This window comes from Canis lupus, chromosome 11, assembly GCF_048164855.1.
Source record: "Canis lupus baileyi chromosome 11, mCanLup2.hap1, whole genome shotgun sequence".
Lineage (NCBI taxonomy): Eukaryota > Metazoa > Chordata > Mammalia > Carnivora > Canidae > Canis > Canis lupus.
Genome location: NC_132848.1, coordinates 50,416,018 through 50,437,855, shown reverse-complemented (window position 1 = coordinate 50,437,855; position 21,838 = coordinate 50,416,018). Strand labels below are relative to the sequence as shown.

The window sequence follows — 21,838 nt, the reverse complement described above, 5'->3', positions numbered from 1 at the left end:
GCCAAGGTGAGCAACTAGCACAAGTCCTGCAGTTACCAGCAACAGCAAGCACCTTTGAGACAGGTACAAAAAAGCATTTGCAAGGAAAAGTCTGGAGGCTTATGCCCAGCTCTTCTGGTTTCTCAGGATACCAGAGGGGAAAAGGGTTGTGACCCCTGTGGGAGAAGAGGACATGGAAATCAGCCAGGAGACGGGAAGGGCCAGGAAGCACCAGCCACTCACAGACACCCCAAGCACTGACTGCGCCCCGAGCTCTTGGGAAGTAGGGGAGGCCTTGTAGGTGAGCCTAGAGGGCTTGCAGGAAGCTCTATTGGTGGAGGACGGAGCAAAAGCTTTCCAGACCAAGCCCTGCAGAAGAGAAGGGTGCCTTCTGGAGCCCCAGAGATGGTTCCCTGTGGCTGCAGCCTGGGCAGGGCAGGAGGAGGTGAGGTGGGAACCAAGTTGTCAGGGGCAGGAGCAGTGAGCCACCCCACCCACCACGAACGAGTCATCACTGGGGAGGGTGTCTGCCCAGCCTGTTGGTGTGTTGCCCGTGTACCCGCCCCTTGCCCACATGCCCAGGGCAGAGATCTGTGTGGCCCACCCCCCACAGCCTGCCCAGCGGCCACCTCAGACACTGTGCATTCAGGAAGAGAAGCAGTCACGTCGTATCTAAATGTTAATAAAAACGAAATCCCTGAGCAGTCACTGAAATTAGCCCGGGTATGATTGAAATGCCAAGGCAGGTCTTGTTATTTTTATGAAGCCGTGAATAATATAAGTATCCAATTGATAAAATGTTATTAAAGCTGACAGCCCTTAAGTGATCTAAGTGGTAAATATTGAAATGAGGTCTCTGCCACACTGTACCCAGGGGCCCGCGGCAGTAATAAGCATTGAACAATGATTCCACTGGCTCTGGGGAGCCGCAGAGCTTCAGGGGAGCAAAAGCGTTCTTCCTAAATAATTAAACCGGGATTCCTGGGATGGATCGCAGATCCTTGTAGTGGTTTGTTAACGTCCAAAGGAGCTGGCCTCAGGCAAAGCCTCTGTTGGGCCATCCTTCCCCCAGCAAGGGTAGGAGGGAGCAGGGAGGGGCTGGTTCAGCTCCCCCTCTCCTCCATGGCCCCTTGAGGAGCCTGCACTGAGCAAGCAGCGTATTTCAGACTTTATTTATAATATAAACAGACTGGTGCAGCCTGAGGGCAGCTGATAGTTGATGAGCAGTGGGGCTGCCACGTGGGTTAGAGATTTTATTAGCACTGCCTAGAAACACACACACACACGCACTATGGAGAGAAATTTAAAATGTGGTGCCTTCCTGATAATCAGATCATTAAAGATGTGGCAGGGAGCATATTTCTTTTCCTGTTCTCCAAAGAAGGATCTGTAGGAGCTGTTACCTGTTCCACCATCAGCTTAAAGGCCAGCTGTGCTGGGGAAGCAGGCCTCCCTGCCTCTGGCCAGGTGAGGAGTGACTCTATTCTCAGCCCCTTGTAGGGCTTTGGGAGTAGGACATTTCTTTGGTGATTGGTGGGGTCCACAGTGCCATCCATCTGACCCCAACTCCCTGCCAGGTGCTGGTAGGTCTCTGGAGGTGGAAATGGGCAAGGAGGCATGGCTGCAGACCTGTGGAGCTGGCCTGAGCCTCTTCCCCTCTGGAGTTACTATCAAAAGAGTGTGACAGCTGAAGAGATAGATGTCAGGGGGCTTGCCTATTTGCTCCATGCAGGGGCAGAGGTGGGGGAAGGTTCTCTGGAGATCAAGGAGGTTGAGAAGCTCTTCCTGAAGGAGGTGTACTTTGATCTGTAGGAGACAGAGTGCAAAAGCAGGAAGATGGGACCCCTATGTGATCCCTCCAATGACAGAAGGGCTAGCAGAGGTGACTGAGTGGCAGACTTTGGTCCCAACGAGGATGTGCCAAGCACTTGCCAGGGCCTGTCTGGAAACACAGTAGGAGAGAAGTGGTGGTAAGGGGTCTAGAGAAAAGCATGAGCACCTCTGGTCCCAGGAGCCCTGCCAGAGGTGGAGGTAGTGCCCGGGTGTCAGGAGTGAGGGATAGATGGTGCGGGGAGAGGGTAGGATTCTGCTTTAACCCAGTCCTTGCAAGTCTAGGCCTTCATACCGAATCTGGAGCCCTTAGACTGAAAAATGTGCCCACCTGGCCTAGGTTTGTAGTCTCTGGAGCAGCTCCAGGCTGCCCTCTCTTTCACACCCCCCTGAAGCTACAGTGAGGGCACTTGAGCCCATTTCATTCCCTAAAGTCCTCCAGGCTCTGAGGGGAGCAGTCAGCAGAAGCCCTAATGGTACAATAATGGAGTGGGCTGTCCCAGTAGCCTGTGGGCTGACTGCTTTCTGCGAGGCCCTGGAGGCTCCATAGTTGTGGCCTCTCCTGCACTGCTCATAGCACAGGCTCTGCTCTGCGCTCTGTCTGCCCCCTTTTTTTTTCAGTGTGCTGCTACAGCCTCCATTTCCAACTTCCACAAAGATAGAAATTGCTCCTTCCCTGCCTTCTGGCCCTCCAAATCCAGGCAATAAAATAATATGTATTCATCAGAAAGGACACCTCTGTACATTGGTCCAGGTTTTTAATACCCATCCTCACATTTAGCTTTGCTACAACCCTGCGAATCTTAGGGCAGGTTTCCCCATGCTGCAGTTGGACAAACTGAGGTTACAGCAATAAATGTGAACTTAGCTTAGCATGCCAGAGCCTCTTGGTGCCAAAATACTCTTTCTCCCATGACTCACTGATGGATGATGCTGCTGGGGCAGCATGGAGGTCTTGATGGATAGGCAGCCAATCCCAGAAAACAAGCCCCTCTCTGGGAGAGATGAGCCTTCTCGTGTGGAAAAGCTAATGGGATGGGTCTGGCCTTACCAGCCATTTTGAAAGGGAAGTTTATGGGATGTTTTTTAGGAATAGATGCAAGAGCTCTTGGGAGTGGACAGTGGTTTTGAGCCAAGCTTAGGAAGAGGGAACAGTGGGCAAGTGCATTAAAAAATATTTAAGCTTCCAAAAGCTTCAAGCAGCCCACTGGTGTGTCTGGGCGCCTCTTTGGGCCTCTGTAAACAGCAAATCGATTGAGCGTCAGGCTTGTTTTCATAGCGGTCCTACACACTGGGAGTATCAGATGAAGCAAACCTTTTATTTAGTTCCTGACAGGTAATTAAATTTGCCTCTGCATTGGTTTGCGATCCAGCCAAAGAGCCAGGAGTAGCATTCTGAATGGCTATAGCTATTTGCTGGAATATTACAACTTAATTTTGCCTCTCAAGTTGCAAGCAGAGATCTTGATTCAGTGGAAAGTTTGACTCAGCCTTGGGGCTCCAGGTAGGAGATTTCATTTTTTCCAACAGGAGTTTGCTCTCTCTCAAACATGTGAAAGCCCCACTTCCATATTTTTTTCCAGAGTGACATACTGTGGGAGCAAACAGTTACACAGTAAAGAAAAACAACAATTGGCAATAGCAAGAGAAGGGATCCACTACCTTCCCAAAGACCTGTTTCTCTGGGAACCAGGGATTATTTCAGTGACAGAAAGAAGTTCAGGACTCCATGATCATTGTAAATGCCCGAAAGAGTTCCCATGGATCTTTGAGAGCTTTGGTAAAGCACTTGTTGAATTGGGACCAGCAGGAGGAAGGTGGCAGACTCAGTTTCCCCAGGCCTGCAGGGATGTGGTTGCTTCCCTGTGTACCAGGCTGGGCTAAATTGGATGATAGCTGCAGCTCCTGCCTGGTGTTGAGGGCCAATCTTGCTCCTTGTTCTAGAAATGAGTGAAAGAGAAGTTACAGCTCCTCATCCTGAGCTTCCCTGAGTGTTCCTTTTCTGAGCTCTACTGGGCAGGCTCCGGGAGCTTTTCATGATTTTCCTCTTCTTGATGATCTGCAGTTTCACTATGATGTGTGTCACGGTGTTTTCTTTATCCTGGTCTATACTCAGGGCCATCGTTCCATCTGTGAAGCTATCTCTCTTCAATTTTGGAAAATCCCCATCATCGTCTCTTGGAATGTTTTTTCCTCTTATAACTCTCATTCTTTTTTTATGGAGCTTCTACTAAATATACGTTTGAGCCTCTCAAGATATCCTCAAGGTCTTGTAAACTTCATATATCTAAATAAAGTTTCTTTTTCTGTCTATGCTGCATTCTGAGCAAATACCTTGGTGCTATCTTACAATTTATCACTTTTCTCTTGAACCGTATCCCATGTAGAACTTATTCTATTAATTATTTAAATTTCATCAGTGATATTTTTATTTCCAAGATTTTAGTTTTATATCTCTTGATCTATTTCTTCCTTTTTTGTAATTTAAAAAACCTAATTGCTATTTCTTCTTTTACCCCTCTTACCTCCTTTACCTGAGCATGTATATCCTAAATTTGTTTTCAGACCTCTGTTATTTTCATTTCATTTGGATAAATTTGTTTACTGATGGTTGATTATTTAGGCTATTTTTTGGAGGGGTTGGAACTTTGTTTGCAAGCTCATTTGGAAAGGAGTTTTGTTATATGTCTCTCTCTTTGCATGTACCTGTCTGTTTAACAGGTTGGTTTGTTGGTGTTTTGGGAGGGGGGGGTTGTTTGTTTTTGGGGGAGATTTGGGTTTTTTTCCCCAGCAGTGTCCCAGGAATCTTGTCTAGGCCCAGGCCTGTTGTTTGTGGCTTGGGTCTCCTGTCCTGAGCCAGTGGGCAGCTGGGCCCAGACCCTGGCTGCAAGGCTATACTATTTCAGCCTTCCCCTCCAATAAAACAGGGCCTTAAGCAGAATTGAGAATTATTTCCCACCTCATTTCATGGGTAGGAAAGCCCCATCCCAACTCCTGGTTTCAGACCCTGACTCTGGATCTAACTATTTTGCCTCTTTGGGGTACCTTTAGGCCCCTCTCTCCTACAAGAGTTGAATTGCCACCTATTTACTCTCTTGTCTTTCTGTGTTACCTCAGGTCCTCAGAGGGGCTTACCTGGTTTTGAGAAATCAGAACTATGTCTTTGTATCTTTCTCATCTCACATTTTATCTCATGCTGCTATGATTTGGAGTGCAGGAAGGCCTCCAAACATGAATTAATGAACACTGCATTGATGGGAAGTTCTGGGGCATGGTCTTGAGCCTTTGCAAGGAGATACAGAGGGAAGGAGGCCTTGTGTCCCTGTCCCTCCAGGAGCGTCTGGGACACAGTATTTGCCAAGAAGATCTGGAACATGTCAGCAAGTACTCAAAGGATGTAAGAGAGGAAGATACATGGCTAAAACATGGAAGCAGAATCATAGAAACCTCAGCATTAAAAGGGACATTAACAAATCTTCACATCAAGAGGCATCTAGATGGCTCAGTTGGTTAAGCATCCAACTTTTGATTTTAACTCAGGTCATGATCTCAGGGTCGTGGGATCAAGCCCCGCATTGGGCTCTGCACTCAGCGGGAAATCTGCTTGAAATTCTCTCTCCCTCTGCCCCATCCCCCATTTGCTCACTCTATCTCTCTCTCTCTCTCTCAAATAAATAAATAGAATCTTAAAAAGAAATTGTGAGGTACCTGGGTGGCTCAGGTCGTGATCTCAGAGTCCTGGGATTGAGCCCCATGTTGGGTTCCATGCTCAGCAGGGAGTCTGCTTCTCCCTCTGCCTCTCTCTCTCTCTCTCAAATAAATAAATAAATAAATAAATAAATAAATAAATAAATAAATAAATAAATAAAATATTTTAAAAACTCATCTTTACATCTTACCTCTGCTCCCCTACAGCATGATTCTAGCTCTAACATCGCAGCAAGAGAGTATCCACATTACATTCAAACACCTCTGGTGATGAGGAGCCATTGCCCAGCAAGACAGCTTTTTGTATCTCTGCATAGCTGCATTCTTCCCTTTCCAACCTAAAATCTGTCACCCTTTAGCTTCTTCCCAATGGGGTTCATCCCTCCCCTGAGAACCATACAGAAAAGTTCAATTGCTCTTCCATCTGGCACATGTAAATGCTCAATAGCTGCTCTCTACAATTATTTCTAAACACCATTAACCCAGCGAGCTCCCTGTACATTTCTTGCCCTGTCGTTTCACAGCTCACCCCCAGGCGTGATGTGGTTTGGCAGTCTGGTTCTGCTGCCCAGAGTTTTCTGATGCTATAGTAATACCACTATTACTAGAACAAGAAAAGGGTCTACTGTAGCACGCCCTCCTGCCCATGCAATGGTGTGTGCCTCTTACTCACAGAGGGAAAGAAAGGCTCCTGAAGCCATGGGAAGAGACAGCTCAACCATTCTTTCCTCAAACCAGCCGGTGGAGGATCCTGGGATTCAGGAAACCTTCCTTGGAAGCAGTTAGAGCCTATAGTTCTGGGGCCAGCCAGAAACTGAGAGGCAATGGCCTGATGTTGCATATGTGAGTAATAGGGTCCCCAGAACCCCAAGTCCAGCCTCAGGGTGCTAAGGTGGGTCACAGGATAGAAAGATAGCCTATCCATTATCTCTGGTCCCTACCAGGATCACTTAATATGTTCCTCTTCAAATAATAATAATGATGGAAAAGTGTTCCCAGACTTTAGACTTCCGGCTGAGTCTTTCTGGCATTTCCCAGTCCAGCACTGAAATCAGAAATACTGTGTGAGCCTAGTCTTCTGTGGGCCTTGTGGCAAAGTCTTTTGGATCCTGAAAAAATAAACTCACCCCAGAAGTCAGCTCACTTGTGGGTAAGTGTTGAACTCCCATAGGTCTGGTCATCACCTGACCATGATAGAGGGAAAAGACCTTTCTCCTTTAGTGTTTGAAGGGTAGAAGGAAGAAAGGAAGGAGAAAAGAAAAGAAAGGAAGGAGGAAATGGCCATTTTAGAAAGCCTCAGAAATTCTTCAAGTACCGATGCCTTCTCATGGTTATAGCATGACTGGCTGTCAGGGCCAATAAAAATCTCAAAGTCAGGAGGACTGGGGGTCTCAGAGGGTACCCTGGCTTGGACAGCCACTGGGTGTGGGGACAGGGGTCTTCTGTAGCTCCTGCAGTAGTGGCGCTTCATTTGATGGTGCCAATCTGTGATTCTCCACAGGCAGAAGTGACTGATGCCGCCATTTTTTTTTCGGGGCTGAGGTGCTGGGGCTGCTTATTGCATTTACAGATTCGCGAGAGAATGCGTGTGTTTTATAAATGGAGCGGACGCCTTATGTTTCTGATTGATGGGCCATCAGTTGCACAGTTGTTGGGTAGTGATTGATTTTCCAATCCAGCTGCTCCAGCTGTGCCACAGATGCTCCCTGTCTGAAGTCAGAGGGCTGGTGTTGTAAGCCACAGAGAAGATCCTAATTGGAGTGATCCCTGAGAAATCGGCCATTGTAATGGCTAACAGCCATTAACGTGGGGCTTTGCTTGGGGTGCTAAACCACAAGCTCTCCCTTGGTAATTGCCATTCCCAGCTGGATAGGTGCCATTTTGAAACTCACAATGACATAGCGGAGGGCTGAGCTGAAATTTATTCTTGCACAGTTTGTGGAAACGAAACTATTCTTAAAATATCTTGTTTTAAAATTTAAAATTAATGCATGCTTAATTTAGAGGTCTTAAAGTATATAGAAAGATAAAGTCAGCTACATTCTCATAGTCCACGGATGACCATAATTAATATTTTGATGTATTTTATTTGGCTTATTTTATTCTTTTTTTTTTTTTTTGGCTTATTTTATTCTGTGTGTGACACAGACACACACACACTTTTTTTTTTTGAAGTTGGGAACATACTTTAAACAGAATTCTCTATCACACTTCTCTTTATGTGATAGTTGGGAACACACATATGCCTTTAAATTATAAATAAAATTTCTGGACGAGCAAATGTGTAGGTTTTATTGTAGCTAGAGAGAGTCCTGTTTAACAGTGACATGGGGTAGGGATGAGACCATGGCAGATACTCAGGTTACATGGTTTGCAGAACATTTTTGTCCTGGTATTGTTTATGTTAGGTGCTTAACCTATAAAAGAGTGACAGTAATACCTGCCTTCCTTATCTCAAGGGGCTGGGAAGTGTCATACTGTGCAAGCACACTGGAATGTGATAAAGGGGAAAGTATTATCATTATTACTTAAGAAAGGAAAACTTTCCAAGCATATCAGTTGCATGCATGTGTAGAGTCTGGTTCATTAGAAATGACCCTATTTCATTACAGCTTGAAAGGGTTTTATATAGCATTTCTTTTAAGGCCTCTGATGGAGAACTTTTCACTGCTCCCCAAGTTTTTCCCCTCTGGACCACAGAGGAGGGACTTTCTGGCAGCATTCTCGCCCATTCCAAACACTGGCTCTACACTGTGGGCAGGGCAATGCAGTTCAAAGCTCCAAGGTTCCCTTGAGGCCTAGAGGAATGGTTGACCACACACACAGGTGATGCCTCTTGTCAAGGATGCTGCCTGGGTGGCACATGGATTTAAAAGGCTCTTCCAGGTGGGAGTCCGGGTAAGATAGTGGAGGAGCCTCTCTAGCTACTTCCCTCTTGTGCCCAGGAGACACTTTGGGGACACTTCAATAGAGGATTTCTGTGGCCAGTGAACTCATCCAACACCCAGGCCAGGATTGGGCCCACTTCTTTTTAGCCGACCTACCTAGAACTGCTGGTGGCCTAAACTTTAGTGCATGATTTGAAAAGAGACCAAAAATATCACCTTTAGGGCTTTTTGAGTTCTTAAACTTTTTTATTCCAGGAGAGGAAATGAAACTCCTAGAAGCTTCCTCTTGAGCTTCTGAGTTCTGGTCCCTGAGCCACTCCATGTAGACTTGATGTTTGCTTAATAAAATCCTCATAGCAACTAGCAGAGGGGTTCACAGCCTGGCCTGCACATTAGAATCACTTAAGGTTCCATCCCAGCCCAGTCAGATCGAAACCTCTTGGGGGTGCAGCCCAAACAGTAGTTTCAGAGTTCCTCAACTGTGCTGCCAAGGTGAAGAACCATTGATGAGAACATGGTAGCTTCAGAGAACGTGGCCTAGTGCCCTCATTTCCAAAATGACAAGACTGAGATGACATAACATGTTCCTTTGAAGCCAGTTAGACAACGGTAGGTCCAGGTCTAGGACTCACATTTTTGAAGCATTCTGCTCTAAGTGTGGGCTAGTGAGTGACTGCTATCCACATGGCAGCAACTGAAAACCAATGAACAACCCTGTTTTAGTAAACGGCTTGGTTGTCCTAAGAAGAGACTGTCTTGGAGTTTTCTCTAAGCCCTGGTGCTGTGACCGAATAGGATAGTACCAGTGACCCTAGGGAGGAGTCACGACTTGGCAGAGAGCCATAGAGGGAATATGGGGAGGAGGAGACCAGGCCCCACCTAACTGCAGGATGGGAGACTGGACAGCAAAGAAGCTGGGAGTGGGAGCACCTGCTCCCAGTTCCTCTCCTGCTGTGGCAGCAAGATGTTCCCAGTCTCCTGGGGCTCCATTTTTCCCAAGTGCAATAATATGGCCTCATTTGTATACCCTTAGGTTTACAACTGTGCTTTCAGAAAACTTTCCCTCTAGTCCCCACAGTAGTGCTATGTAGAAGGTTCAGGAGACTCCATGAGAAATTTTATGGCCTTCACCCCAAGGCAAGAACATCTTAGAGCCCACTGCCACCCCCTCCTTTAGTATTTTCTGGAAGTTTCCAAGGGGGACCTTGTGTAAGCCCACAAACCAGTCTGTTGGTATCATACTCCAAGCACAACTCGCTGTCCTTCCTGCCCACTTCTAGGCAACTGGTGCTCACCTCTGAGCCCCACACCCAGGTGATGTCAGTGGCGAGGGCACTTTCTGGATAGTCCCAGGATACTGAAGCACCCTCAGACCCCCACATCAGTGCTGCTCCTGGCTGTTCCAGCCTTGAGGAGGTCTGTTTGGCCCCAAGTGCCAACCAAACTCTTTCCCAAGCTTCTTCTGACCCCCTCTAGCCACCCACTGTTAGTTAGACTTTTCTGGTTATTGCTCCCACCCCCAGCCTTCTCTCTGGCCCACGCCCACCTTGACCTTTAGAGCTTCTCTGACCCAATGGAGTAAAACCTCTTTGCTGCTAAGTATGAGGGTGGGAGTGGGGGGCGAGGGGATGCTGCCCTGGAGACAGGGTGCTGCAGCCAGGAGGGGTGTCACCATGAACAGCTATCCGCCACCAACTCTTGGTACACAGGTGAGGAACCAGAGTCCTGGAGGTAGGGAGCGACAGGGTGAGAAACGCATCCTCAGTGGTCTGAGCCCGGTTGGGTGCAGATGGCGAGAACAGCCAGGCCAGGGGCACGGTGAACGCCCAGGGAGGCAGGAGCACTGAAGCGCGAGGGAAGCGCAGGCCGGGGCTGGCGGCTCGGGCCTGGGCGCGCAGGTGCAGCGGCATCAGGGTGGCGGGCGCAGGTGCGGGCACGAGGCAGGAGCCAGGAGGGTGCAGGCGCGGCTGCGGGAGTGGGCTCAGGTGCGGATGCCCGTGCGGTCCTGGTGCTCGCGCCCAGGATGCCCACTGCATTAACAAAGGCCCCGCAGCCAGGCCGCCTCCGGGAGGCCAGCAGCCTTTGAAGCGCCCAGCCGGGATTATTTAATATAATGGAACAGTGCAACTCGACCCATCAGAGACATAAATTTCCAGGTGTTTTAAATTTGTTTTCCCGTCAGAATGGTAAATGGCGGATAGTAAAAGTCGCCACCGGGTCGAGGCTGTGGGCGCGGGGCTGGCCCAGGCAGGGTGGCGGCCCCTCTCAGGTGGGCCAGCGGCCCCCACAGCCCAGCGCCCACTGCCGAGTTCCTGGGATCCCTGGACAGGAGTCTCTCCAGCCAGGAAAGGGAGTCCGTGACATGCCTGGGCAAGGGTCCCCAGCCCTTAGTTTCCAGGGGGGCTCGGGGCATCTAAATCTCCTGCCCACTGCAACCTCTTACCCCCCACATCTGTGCAGAGAAACCCACAGCCCCCCCACACCCCAGATTAATTAGGGTGTGAGGGCCTGGAACACCTATAACAAGGTTTCTGTTGCCCTTGCCAAGTTCAATTATGGGTGCATCTGCTTTCTGATTTTTCCAAGATGGTTTGATTTTTTTTAAAACACACACACACATGCACACACACACACACACACACACCCCGAAGCTGAACTACAAAGGAATAGACTGCACAGTAGCTTTTTGCAGAAGGTAAGAGATTCCGACTGCTTTTTCCAGACTCCCACTTTTTGAGATGTGTCAGAATTCATAGGGTGGCTGCTGAGGATAGATATTGCTCTGACTAATTCTGGAGAAATCTGACCCTTCCTCCCACTCCCCACAAGGCCCTTCACCCTTTTCCCTTCAAAGTAATAAAGAATGTCTACTTTTTATGAGGCGGGCTCCCCTGCCTGCTACCCAGAAACCTACTGTGATCCATCACTTTGAATGGAGAAATCATTTGACATTTATTTCCCAAACAGGAAGCACTGGCTCTGAGAAGGTGGAAACCCTAGAAATTGGTTCAACATAGGAGATGAAAGTAGGGAAGACAGTTGCTCCTTACCAAAGTGATATTCGTTCTGTGTTCACTTATGAGCAGGGCCTCAACAGCGATACCAGAGGGTTTGGGGGGAGGCAAATCCCTAATGGAACGGCTACAGTTGCCCTCAGCAGAGTACCCTCTGTTGGGCCAGCATTGCATGTATGCCTGCGTGATTGTACACATGCACATGTGTGTGTTAGTGAAGGGGTGTGGCTAAGGAGGGGATGTAGAGCTGTGAGACACCTAAGGCCAGCTTATCCTCAAAGAATTTACACAGTAGCTACCAGCTGAAATTCATAAAGCTCTGTGTGGAAGGTGCCAATGGAACAGAACAGAGACAATCACTGGGACTGAGAAATCCAAGAGCCAGAGGTGGGACAGATCCATTCTGGCTCATTGATGGTCAGGGGAGACATCTTCTGGAGGAGCTTGACATTTGGGCGGAGGCTAGGAAAAGGCAGCAGGAGCAAGTGAGCAGGAAGGAAATGCACAGAGGTGGGGGACAGTGAGAGATGACACTATAAAGATCAAATGGGGAGTGGGGGAGAGGCAGGACCCCAGGTGTCCTCAGAGAGCAGCAGACAGTCCCCTCTTTGCCACGCTGTTGTGTTTTCAGCCTGGATTCTCTTCCTGATGACATTCCCCCAAGAGCAGGAGAGTGCTGCAGAGGTCAACTTCTGGAAACAGGAAACAGTGATTAGCAAATCAATTAATTTAAGGTCCAGTGAGCCACTGGATTACAAAGAGCGGTTATTTGTTAACTGAAGACAGACCTTGGGCCCTGATGAGAGCTCTGATTCTTCAAACCGACATACCTAAGAGGAGTGCAGGCCCTACCTATGTGTGAAATTCCAGCCTCCCAGCTCTATTGATGACAGAAATGACCGTAATAAACCTGGGAGGCCACAAGTCAAACAAATAATTGGGTTGACAAATAGGAGTATAAACAAGATCTTGATTAATGAATTTCCTAATAGTTCTCTGTTTATTGACATTAGCTCAGCTTGGTCATTAGGCCTGACATTGCCCATATATGTTGTAGGCTATAATATCTTCCATTCAAAGACTGCTTTGTAGCTTTTTTCTTGGATGTTTTATGTCTCCGAATGGTGTCTCCCTGGCCGGACCAAGGGCCCCTCCTCTGAGAATGTGCTATCCGCGTACGGAATGAAGAGGAAGGTCACAGAGCTTCCTGGGAGCAGTCAAGAGGAAAACAAGAGCATGAGAAGAGCATTGGTGTTGGGCTGGGACGTGGATTCTAGCTCCCTTTCACTCTGACGGCTTCTGTTGCCTTTGTGATTAGTCAGGTAACCCTGCTGTGTTCTGATTGTTCCACCTATTGAGGAAGGGAGTCAATTCCACAGGATTATCCTTCTCCTGATGTTACAGACGTTACAGAGAGCATCAGGCGAAGTAGAGGATGAGACAGGAAGCCAACATCCCATGCAGATGAGAGCTTCCCTGTGGCTGGTCTGGGGCAGGACTTGGACAGTTTCTAAAACAGCCGGACCTTACTGAAATGTTTTCAGGGACCTCAACCGCTGCTTCTGCAGGCTGGAACCCAAGACAGGCTTTTTCTGGGAAGGTGCCAGTGTGCCTACAGCCACTCCCCAGTCCCCAGCCAGTGCGTGCTGGGAGCCACTGTCCTTGTCAACAGCATGGGCCCCGTGGTCCGGAGCCAACATTCCAGCCTGGGCTACGGGCTGCAGCTTTAGCAACTTGGTGAAAAGGGAAGGCAAGGAGGAGTTGAAGCTGTAAATGCCAGCTGTATTTTTATTGGTCGTCTGCAACTTCAAAGCTTTCCCTGCTTTAAAGGAGGCACAAGCAGGTATCCAGTCGGCTCCCGAGCTCCCGGCCTTGGTGCCTTATTGATTTTCAATGTGGCTTGACTCCCAGGTGGGCAGACTTCAAAATGGTCTGTATTTTTCTGCTGTCATGTTTCCATCCCTGTTAGTTTCCATCTCCGGCAAGATTGGGAATGTGTCTGAGAGCAGCTTTGCTTTCTTCAGTTCTCTCTCAATAATTTCCTTCTGGACAGGATTTCAGACAGCCAGGGTCACTGTTGCTGGGCTCGTGTCTCGCGTTGTTTGTACCGAGCTGGACCAGCTGCTGGCAAGTGCGAGGGAGAAGATGCAGTCCTTGCCCCTGAGAGCTTCACCCCTCCTGGTCCATCGGAGGGCCTCATAAGTGTGGCCCCTCTGGGAGGTGTGGCCTGTGGTAGAGGGTGAGGCCCTTGACTTCCCAGCTTAAACATATTCTTCACCCTCAAGTGTCTTTTGAGCTATCATGAGCCCAGCCAAGAGAGAACTAGAACATTCATTAAATGCCTACCTTAGGCAGAGCACTGAGCTTCACTGATGTTTACTGGTAGCTTTACTTAAATTTCATGTGAATTTGATCTTGCTCTGGGAAGCAGGTTACCCTTAGCCCCTCTTTAAAAGTGAGTAGGCTGGTTCTGCAGGGGCTTCATGACTTCCCTGAGCTAACTTAGCAGGGTCTCACCTCTGCACTGCTTTTGATACCATACCAGGCTGGCATGTGTCTGTGTGTCCATGTGTGTTGTGGGGAGAAGAAGGTAAGAAAACTGGAAGCTTGTCACCTCATCGACAGACAAACCTATTCATGTGGAATAAACAAGCAACACAAGGCTCCTATTGCTCCTATTTGTTACTAGAAAGAATTAGCAAGCATGTCTGCATCACCCACCGAGTGCCAGTGACTGGTCCAGTGTTTCATCAGTATCAACTAATCCCTATAAGGAAACTGAGGCACAGAGGGGGTGGGTAACTCTCCAAGGTAACCCAGTTAGGACATGTCACAGTTGAGACTCAAAGCCTCGAGTCTTAAAGACTCGATTGAGTTTCTCTCTGCCAGAGAGGGATGCCAGCAGTGTGGATGGAGCAGTCCCTGCCACAGGGAGATTTCCTGCCTGTTCTCCCACACCTGACATTTCTAAGCCTCCAAAGAGTGATGAGGCAGTCAGCCAGGCCTCGGTATCAACTCCCACTCCCCTGATAGACAAGGCACAGAAAAGTCAGGCGGGTGCCTAGGATCACCCGGACCACAGCCCAGCCTCCCACCTCGATGCTGAAAGAGTTTCTATAGGAAGGAATGTTGGGACATTGAATAGATGTTTGGTAGAAGTGTCTTGCCTACAGACTGGGGCATACAGGTCCTTGAAAGCAGTCTCCTATACAAGTGGTTCCTCTCCATCTGCTGTGGTCACAGACTGACTTTGTGACTATAAAAGAAAGAGGCAGGGCAGCCTACAGAGAGGCTGGGTCCAGATCCAGGGGAATTCCCTGGTGCCCTGGGCACAGGCCTTCTGCTCTGCAGCCTGCTGGTTCAGCCATGCAGGGGGAGAGGCCTTTGAAGTCACAGACCACCAATAAAATTGCAGCTGGCACCAGGAGCTCACAGGGCTCCAGGCGTGAGATTTTACACCACCGAGGGGCTGCGCCAGCACCGGCAGGGTTGGAATGTGCCCTGGACTTCTCCTTCCTCTGCAGGAGCTACCAGAGTGCCTCAGCCCCTGGCTACCCCATCACCCAATGAATAAAAACTGCAGCAAGGGCTGATGACCACAGAGGGGAGAAGGAAGAAGCAACTAGCAGACGAGAGCTGAGGCACAGGCAGCAAATAACCACAGTGGCAGCAGGCTGGGAGTCCAAGCCCACGGTGGGGACACAGGCAATTCTCTGCTGAGGTGGTGGGGGCCAGATGGTGAGGCCAGGGAAGGGAGAGAGCAATTAGGGTCAGAGTGGTCACAGCAACCTCCCAAAGGTTTAGCGTGGACAGACAGAGGCACACAGGCTAGAATAAAGGTGCACTTTCCTTCTTCCTCTTCACATCTTTGTTCTTTCTCTTCCCTTGTCTTCCTCCTTCTCTTCTCAGTCACTTTTAAACTATTTACATCTGGCCCTGTGCTGGCAGTGGCCCCATCTGCCTCCTTAAAGAGCTCATAGTCTGAGACAGACTCGAGAATGGACTTTGGGTCAGGGCCTGGAGGAAGAAGGCAAAGGGCAAGGGAACCTGGTCAAACATCATGGCAGCCCTTGGAGCTATGTGGGGAGCAGAGTTCACCTCTGGCATCATCCTCATCCATACCCAGAGTTTTCTATTGTCCTGCCCCCTGCCTCTTGGGAAGCAGCTGTTCACTCAACCCTTTGGAGGTGTTTGGTGATGGATGGGTTAATCCTTCAAGGGGGGTAAACAGATGATGCCCCATGGATTGGGCTGAGTGGGGACAGCCATTATCTGGAAGTTGTAGCCAGAAAGAGGAGCTGAAGGGGAGAGAGACCACACACATAGGGACTGGGCAAAGGGCTAAGAAGGGAAGGAGGCTGGAGGAGAGAGGAGGATGGGTGCTTCACTGCAGCCTGCCCCCAGGCCATAAGCAGCTCTCTGGCTTGGGCACAGGTACTTACAAGAGGAAACTGATTAGTCCAAAGGACCGGAAATCTTAATGGAGATGGTGGAGTGCGCAGGGGAGAGAGAGGCCTGAAGAGCAGAGAGCATTTTGGTGTCCCTGTTCCCATCATACCTCACAGGTGGCTTGCTCACTGGCCTTCCTTCTCACCCACCCCACCGCTCAGTGTTTTAGGAGGGACAAGCCTGGACCAGGAATGTGACAGCTATGGGAATTTCAGGTAATAGGGACTGGCTTCTGCTGCCTTACAAAGCTGTTGTCACCACTGGCCTTATTTGTCTTGGAAAAGCAAACTCTTCCCTGCGGCTGGTTTAAATGTGAGAGGGCCAACACCTGTGAGGGAGGTTCGCGTGGAGAAGGGTGAGTGGACCCAGATCCCATGCACACACGCAGCTGGCACCTTGGCCACCGAGGTTGCCAAGCCTGACTGCCTTGTCCTGTTTGGAGCCATAGAGGGAAGACACCATCATTCTGGGCAGGCACTTGGGAAATGGTGAGCTGGGGGATATTTTTCTACTTTATCCTGAATGTGGAGCTTCTGTACCCACCACCATCAAATCAGCATTAGGCATTTCTCTGGAATCTAACAAGGAATTGAGGGACCTACCTGCTGTGCACAATTGCAGCTTAATACATGACACAGTTAATGCAGCTAAGCAAGTTCGCTTTTTGCTAATTGTTGACAAAGGCATTTGCATGTGGAGAAAAATCTCTCTCTAGGAACATTGGCTGGCATTTTAAAAATTAAGTCTATAAGAATGTACACAGGCAGGTAAGGCTTGTTTCCTTAAAGTAGTCACCTAGGAGGCCAGCATTCAATGGGATACGCATGTTTTGCTTCAGACCCTGCCTTGTCGCAAAAAGAAGTTGAGGTACCAGTCAGTGAGGGTTGGGATATTGCTGAGCAACCCTTGTCCTATGTGGCAAAATATTTGCTCAAATTGCACCTTAAGAAAGGAGAATGTATGCTGCCTGAGGCTGTAGTAGTAGGAGAAAGAATGAGAAAAAGTCAGACTATTCTTGTGTGTTGGGTTGCGTCTTGTTGCTTTTATTAAATCTTGTGAGAATGAGGCAAAATCAGGCTAGCATTAGCTGGTCTTCAAGAACAGAGGGTAAGGAATGTTGCTTTGCCAAGGTGCTGCTCTGCTGCCTGCAGCCTGAAATCTAAACTGACTTGAGAATTCAGTAATTTGGAGTCTTGCTGGGTTGCAAAAGTGTGATATTGTGATTTATGATGAGAAATCATAGTTCCTGGCAGAGCTCCTAAAACACTTGGAATTTCCTAAATGCTGAAAAAGGTAATGTGTCTTTTGTAATGTTAATGAGATGACTTTGGGAATGCCCCTAGGTCACCCAAGAGGAACCAACCAAGTGATTAGAGGGTTGGATTTACAGTCTCACCACCAGGGAGGGGAGAGGGGCTGGAGGTGAATGGATTGCCAATGACCAATGGTTAGATCAATCATGGCTATGTAATGGAGATCATCAAACCCCAAAAGGACAGAGTCAGGAGAGGTTCCAGGTTGGCAAACACAGGGAGACTCCGGGAGAGTAGTGTGCTCAGAGGGGTTTCCGTCCCTCTCCCCGTACCTTGCTCTGTGTGTCTCTTCATCTGGCTCCTAATTCGTATTTACCATCTTTTGTAATAAACTGGTGATCCAAACAGTAAACTGGTTTCCCAACTGTAAGCCACTCTAGCAAATTAATTGAACCCAAGGAGGGATGATGGCTTCTGATTTCCAGCCAGTGGGTCAGAAACACAGGTGACAACCTGGACTTGCAGTTGGCATCTGAACTCAGGGGTGGTCTTTGTGGGACTGAGCCCTCAGCCTGTGGAATCTGGTGCTATCTCCCGGTAGAAGGTGTCAGAATTGGGTTGAATTGTAGGATATCTAAGCTGGTATCAGAGAATTCCTAGTATATGTAGAAAAACCCTGAAACACATTGGAAATGGGGATCAGAATCATTAAAAAGCCAACTGCTTCTGAGGCATCTGGGTGGCTCAATTGGTTGAGTACCTGACTCTTGATCTCAGCTTGGGTTTTGATCTCAGGGTCATGGGTTCAGGCTCCACACTGGGCTCTGTGCTGGGCATGAAACCTACTTAAAAAAAAAAAAAAAAAGCCAACTGCTTCTGTGCCTCAAACTGAAGAGAAGGCATGAATCTGGCAGAAGATGTTCCTCCGTAGAGCACTGGGAGCCTGGTGGTCTAGGAGGGCATAAGGGTGTTGTCTTCCCACTCAAGCGTCTGTTTCAAATGGCTTCAAGATAGTTGCCATTAAATGGAGAGCACTTGGCATCCTGTTGGCCTAAAACTGTTGAATAGGCAAGAGTTTTAGTAGTAGTTACTTGCTCATGGAATGACCAGAAGCAAAAGTATTTCAAAAGCATTTGAGGAAATTATTATACCAAAGGAACCACAATCCTGTCTTTGAAAAGCTTGTTCAGTCCTTAAAATTATCCGTGGCACCCAGTCCTGCACTAGTCTAAAGAACCCAAATAGCCTCCTGAGAGTCCATATTTGCAGTGACCCGGACAGTGGACAAGGGAGTCCCTTCTATGGAGCAGAACAGGGTTTCCATCAGTAGAATCAACTTTGGGATGACGATTTGGGAAGCAACAGCCCAAAAATAAGTATATATTAAGAGTAATATGCACTTAATGCACAAAACTTGAAAAACTGAGATAAATATCTCCCCATGTCAACCTTCCTGCAAATAACCTATCATTCAATCACATTATATGATTTTGGTATAAGTCAGGCTTTTTTTAGGGCCATCTATTTATATATTTACTTGTTTATATATTTGTCTGCTAAGAAATTGCATTATGCTATATTTACTGTTTTATATTCTGCTTTTTTTAAACAGCATTTTGTTATAAATATCTCTCTTAAAGAATATTCTTTAAGAATATTCTTAAATATTCTTCTCAAACATGATTTTTAATGGCTGAATAATATTCCACCATGCAGAGCTCATAAAACTGGACACTTAGATTATTTTCCCTGTCTTTGGATAAATTCCTTTACATGGAGATACCAGGCCACAGGACACAGACATTTTTACAACTTGATACACACTGCCTGGTGCCTTCTAGTTTTTACCAGTTTACACTTCCTCTGGCAGTCCTTGAATGTGCCCATTTTCCCATTCCCTCTACCACGTGGGCTGACACTCATTTCATCTTGGGGATGATGAGGTCTGAGACCAGCACTGCCCTTGTTCAGTAGAACTGTTACCTGAGTGTTTGTTTTTGGCTCTGGCCACCCTGGAAGATGATGAACTTTTACATATTCACACTGAAGATTTTCCTCTGATCATCTCCTTGCTGAGCTCAACAGAAACCTGTGGGTAACCATCATTATGACATCTCCAACTTTGTACTTCATCATTCAGGGTGGTCCTGTGGGTCCTTGTACCATCTGCAGAAGTCCTAGCTGCTCCCTCAAGACAAATCCCAGAAAGAAGGGACCCCTTAGGGTCTGAGCAGGAATCATACAGCCACAGATCCTCAGGTGCTTACTTGAAATAGAAAATGCAGCACCTTTCCTCATTAATAGTCATCTCCATGATTGCCAGATTGTTCTTTCCAGTCTGATGACCTGCTGTTATCACCAACAGATTTCTGATAACAAAAGTAGTCCTTGTTCTTGGTAGAAATTATTTTAAAAAAGGCATAAAGAAGAAAATAAAAGTGAGACCAGACCTCCAGAAGAAAAACCCCACACTGTTGACATTTTGGTGTATACATTTCCAGAATTTTCTTCTCTACATGTTTTTCTCAGAATTGAGATACGTAAGTGTACAACTTGCTTTAAACATTATAAAGGGCTTCAGTTTTCAACATTTGTCATAATCATTTATAATGGCTGCCTAATATTCAAACACAAGTATTCTAGAACTTTTTGGCACATTCCCTTATTACTGCATGTTTAAGTGTTTCCAATCTTTTTTATAACAAAACCTGTAATGCTTCATACATATCTTTGTGCATAAGGCTTATCCTCATTTGGATGGTTTCCCCCATAGTCAATTCTCATATGTGGAACACAATTCTCATATGTGTTTCAAAAGGAAAGATGCATGGCTATAGGTGATGTGGGAGGAATATTACCTGGGGGAAGACCATCTGGCTGTGGGCCACATCCCACCATACTGGGATTAAGGATCAGATGTAAGATAATGATAATCACTGTCAAAGGCCAAATAATGTGCCCCCCAAAGATGTCCGTGATGGATTCCCCTGAACCTATGAATATGTTACTTTATGTGGTAAACAGGATTCTGCAAATGTGAGTTGGTTAAGAATTTTGAGATAGGAATTATCCCGGATTATCTGGCTGGGCCAATGTAATCGCAGAGGTCCTAGATAGGGGGACACAGGAGCATCAGAGTTATAGAAGGAGATGTGACAACAGAAGCAGAGATCAAAAGAGAGAAAGAGAGATTTAAAGACGCCACGCTGTTGGCTCTGAGGACTGACGAGGGGACCATGAGCCAAGGAATGCAGGTGGCCTCTAGAAGCTTAAAAAGGCAAGGAAGCTTCTCCCTTAGAGTTTAGAAGGAGTGAGTCCTGCCAACACCTTGATTTTAACCCAGTGAGGCTGCTTTGGGGCTTCTGACCTCGAGAACTCTAAGAGAATAAATTTGTACTGTTTTTAAACCATCAAGTTTGTGGTAACTTGTGACAGCAGCAATAGGAAATGAATACAGTCACCAGTCTATGATAGGAGCTGAAATGTCACTGAAATAGATGAAAAATGTTGTATAGGTCCCATTCCCATACACGATCTTTGGATATCAGTGTAACACACAGGTTTCTTTCTTACTTCTACTGGTCCTGGCGACTCTGAGAAGCACATGCCCTCCATATAGCAGCCCAGGGGTCTATGTGCAAACCATGTGGTCTCCTTCATCAATGAGGCAGAAGAGAGAGGGAAAACCTTGCAGGGACATTTTCCTGCCTGGGGCTGGAAGTTCCTTCCTCTCACAGCCCGGGGCCAGAGGCCAGCGTCTGGCTCTGACCTGCCTCTAAAGGGCTTGGAAAGTGTAGACCGCCTGCTGCCAGTAAGGGGATGGGAACTGAGGATTCACAGATGCCAGTAAAACCTTCCTCGGAGTACCTGCAGCAGGCAGGAGAACACAGTCTCCACTCTTCTGACCCCGTATCTCACACATGGTTTGATGACTCGCATTTGCCAGGTGCATGGTGTAAACACCAGGCCTCCTGACCAGCAGACAGTTGTCTCAAGCTGGCAGCCCTAATCTGCTGAGATTCTGAAACTGAAGGACACCTGCTATAGTGCTGTTCTCAGAAAATGAGTGGTTTGTTTTATCATCTGAGCTTTGGATGTCTTAAATATACCTCCCAAGAAGTCACCTGGTTCAGAAAACTGCAGAGGAACCATGGCGATCTGCAGAAGGCCAGCTCCTACCCACTTCCCTTACTCCCATGTTCGCTGTTTTTATTCATTGCAGCATTGTGTTCCTGACCGTCACTCTTTCCAACTTCACACCCAATCAGCTCCTGAATCCTGCTGCTTCCGTCTTTCATTGGTCTCCCGTCTCTGCCTCCTCTTCTCCCTGCCTTCCTCACTGCCATTTGCCTACTCTCCTGATTCATGATAGCTGCCTCCCAGCCCCAGCCCCACAGCTGGCCTCATACCCTACGTGAAGCTCTCATCGTCGCTCCCCTGCTCCCAGCCCTCCAGCAGCTCCCTGCCACCTTATGAATTTATTTCAGACTCCTGAGTGACATTTCAGGGCCTCTTGCCATGATTCCAGTCTACCTCTCCAGCTTCATCTCCTCCTCTGCGTCTTACATGGCAGCCAAGCAGGATCCTGGACACACCATGAGCATGTCCCAGGCTTCTCCATCTCTGGGCCTTTAATGTCACTGCATTGATAAAATTCCTCATTTCCCCCACCTTTTGGCCTGTTGAAGTCCTATCTGTTCTAAGGTTTGCCCAAATG

The 21,838-nt window shown here is 47.8% G+C and overlaps 2 long non-coding RNA genes across 4 annotated transcripts in view; one reads left to right on the top strand and one right to left on the bottom strand.

Annotated features, from left to right (window-relative positions):
• LOC140600162 (uncharacterized) overlaps nt 1-21,838 on the top strand; it is a 181,648-nt gene that overhangs the window by 35,656 nt on the left and 124,154 nt on the right. The gene's annotated exons all lie outside the window — the stretch shown is intronic.
• Nucleotides 11,362-19,232, bottom strand: LOC140600158 (uncharacterized). 3 transcript variants are annotated; one of them, XR_012003346.1, is made up of 4 exons: nt 19,105-19,232; nt 17,882-18,178; nt 17,454-17,797; nt 11,362-12,111 (listed from the first exon to the last, which is right to left on the bottom strand). It is a non-coding gene; the product is annotated as an uncharacterized lncRNA (long non-coding RNA). The 3 variants fall into 3 exon arrangements; XR_012003345.1 differs by lacking the exon at nt 11,362-12,111 and adding an exon at nt 16,892-17,152; XR_012003344.1 differs by lacking the exon at nt 11,362-12,111 and having other exon boundaries at nt 16,892-17,797.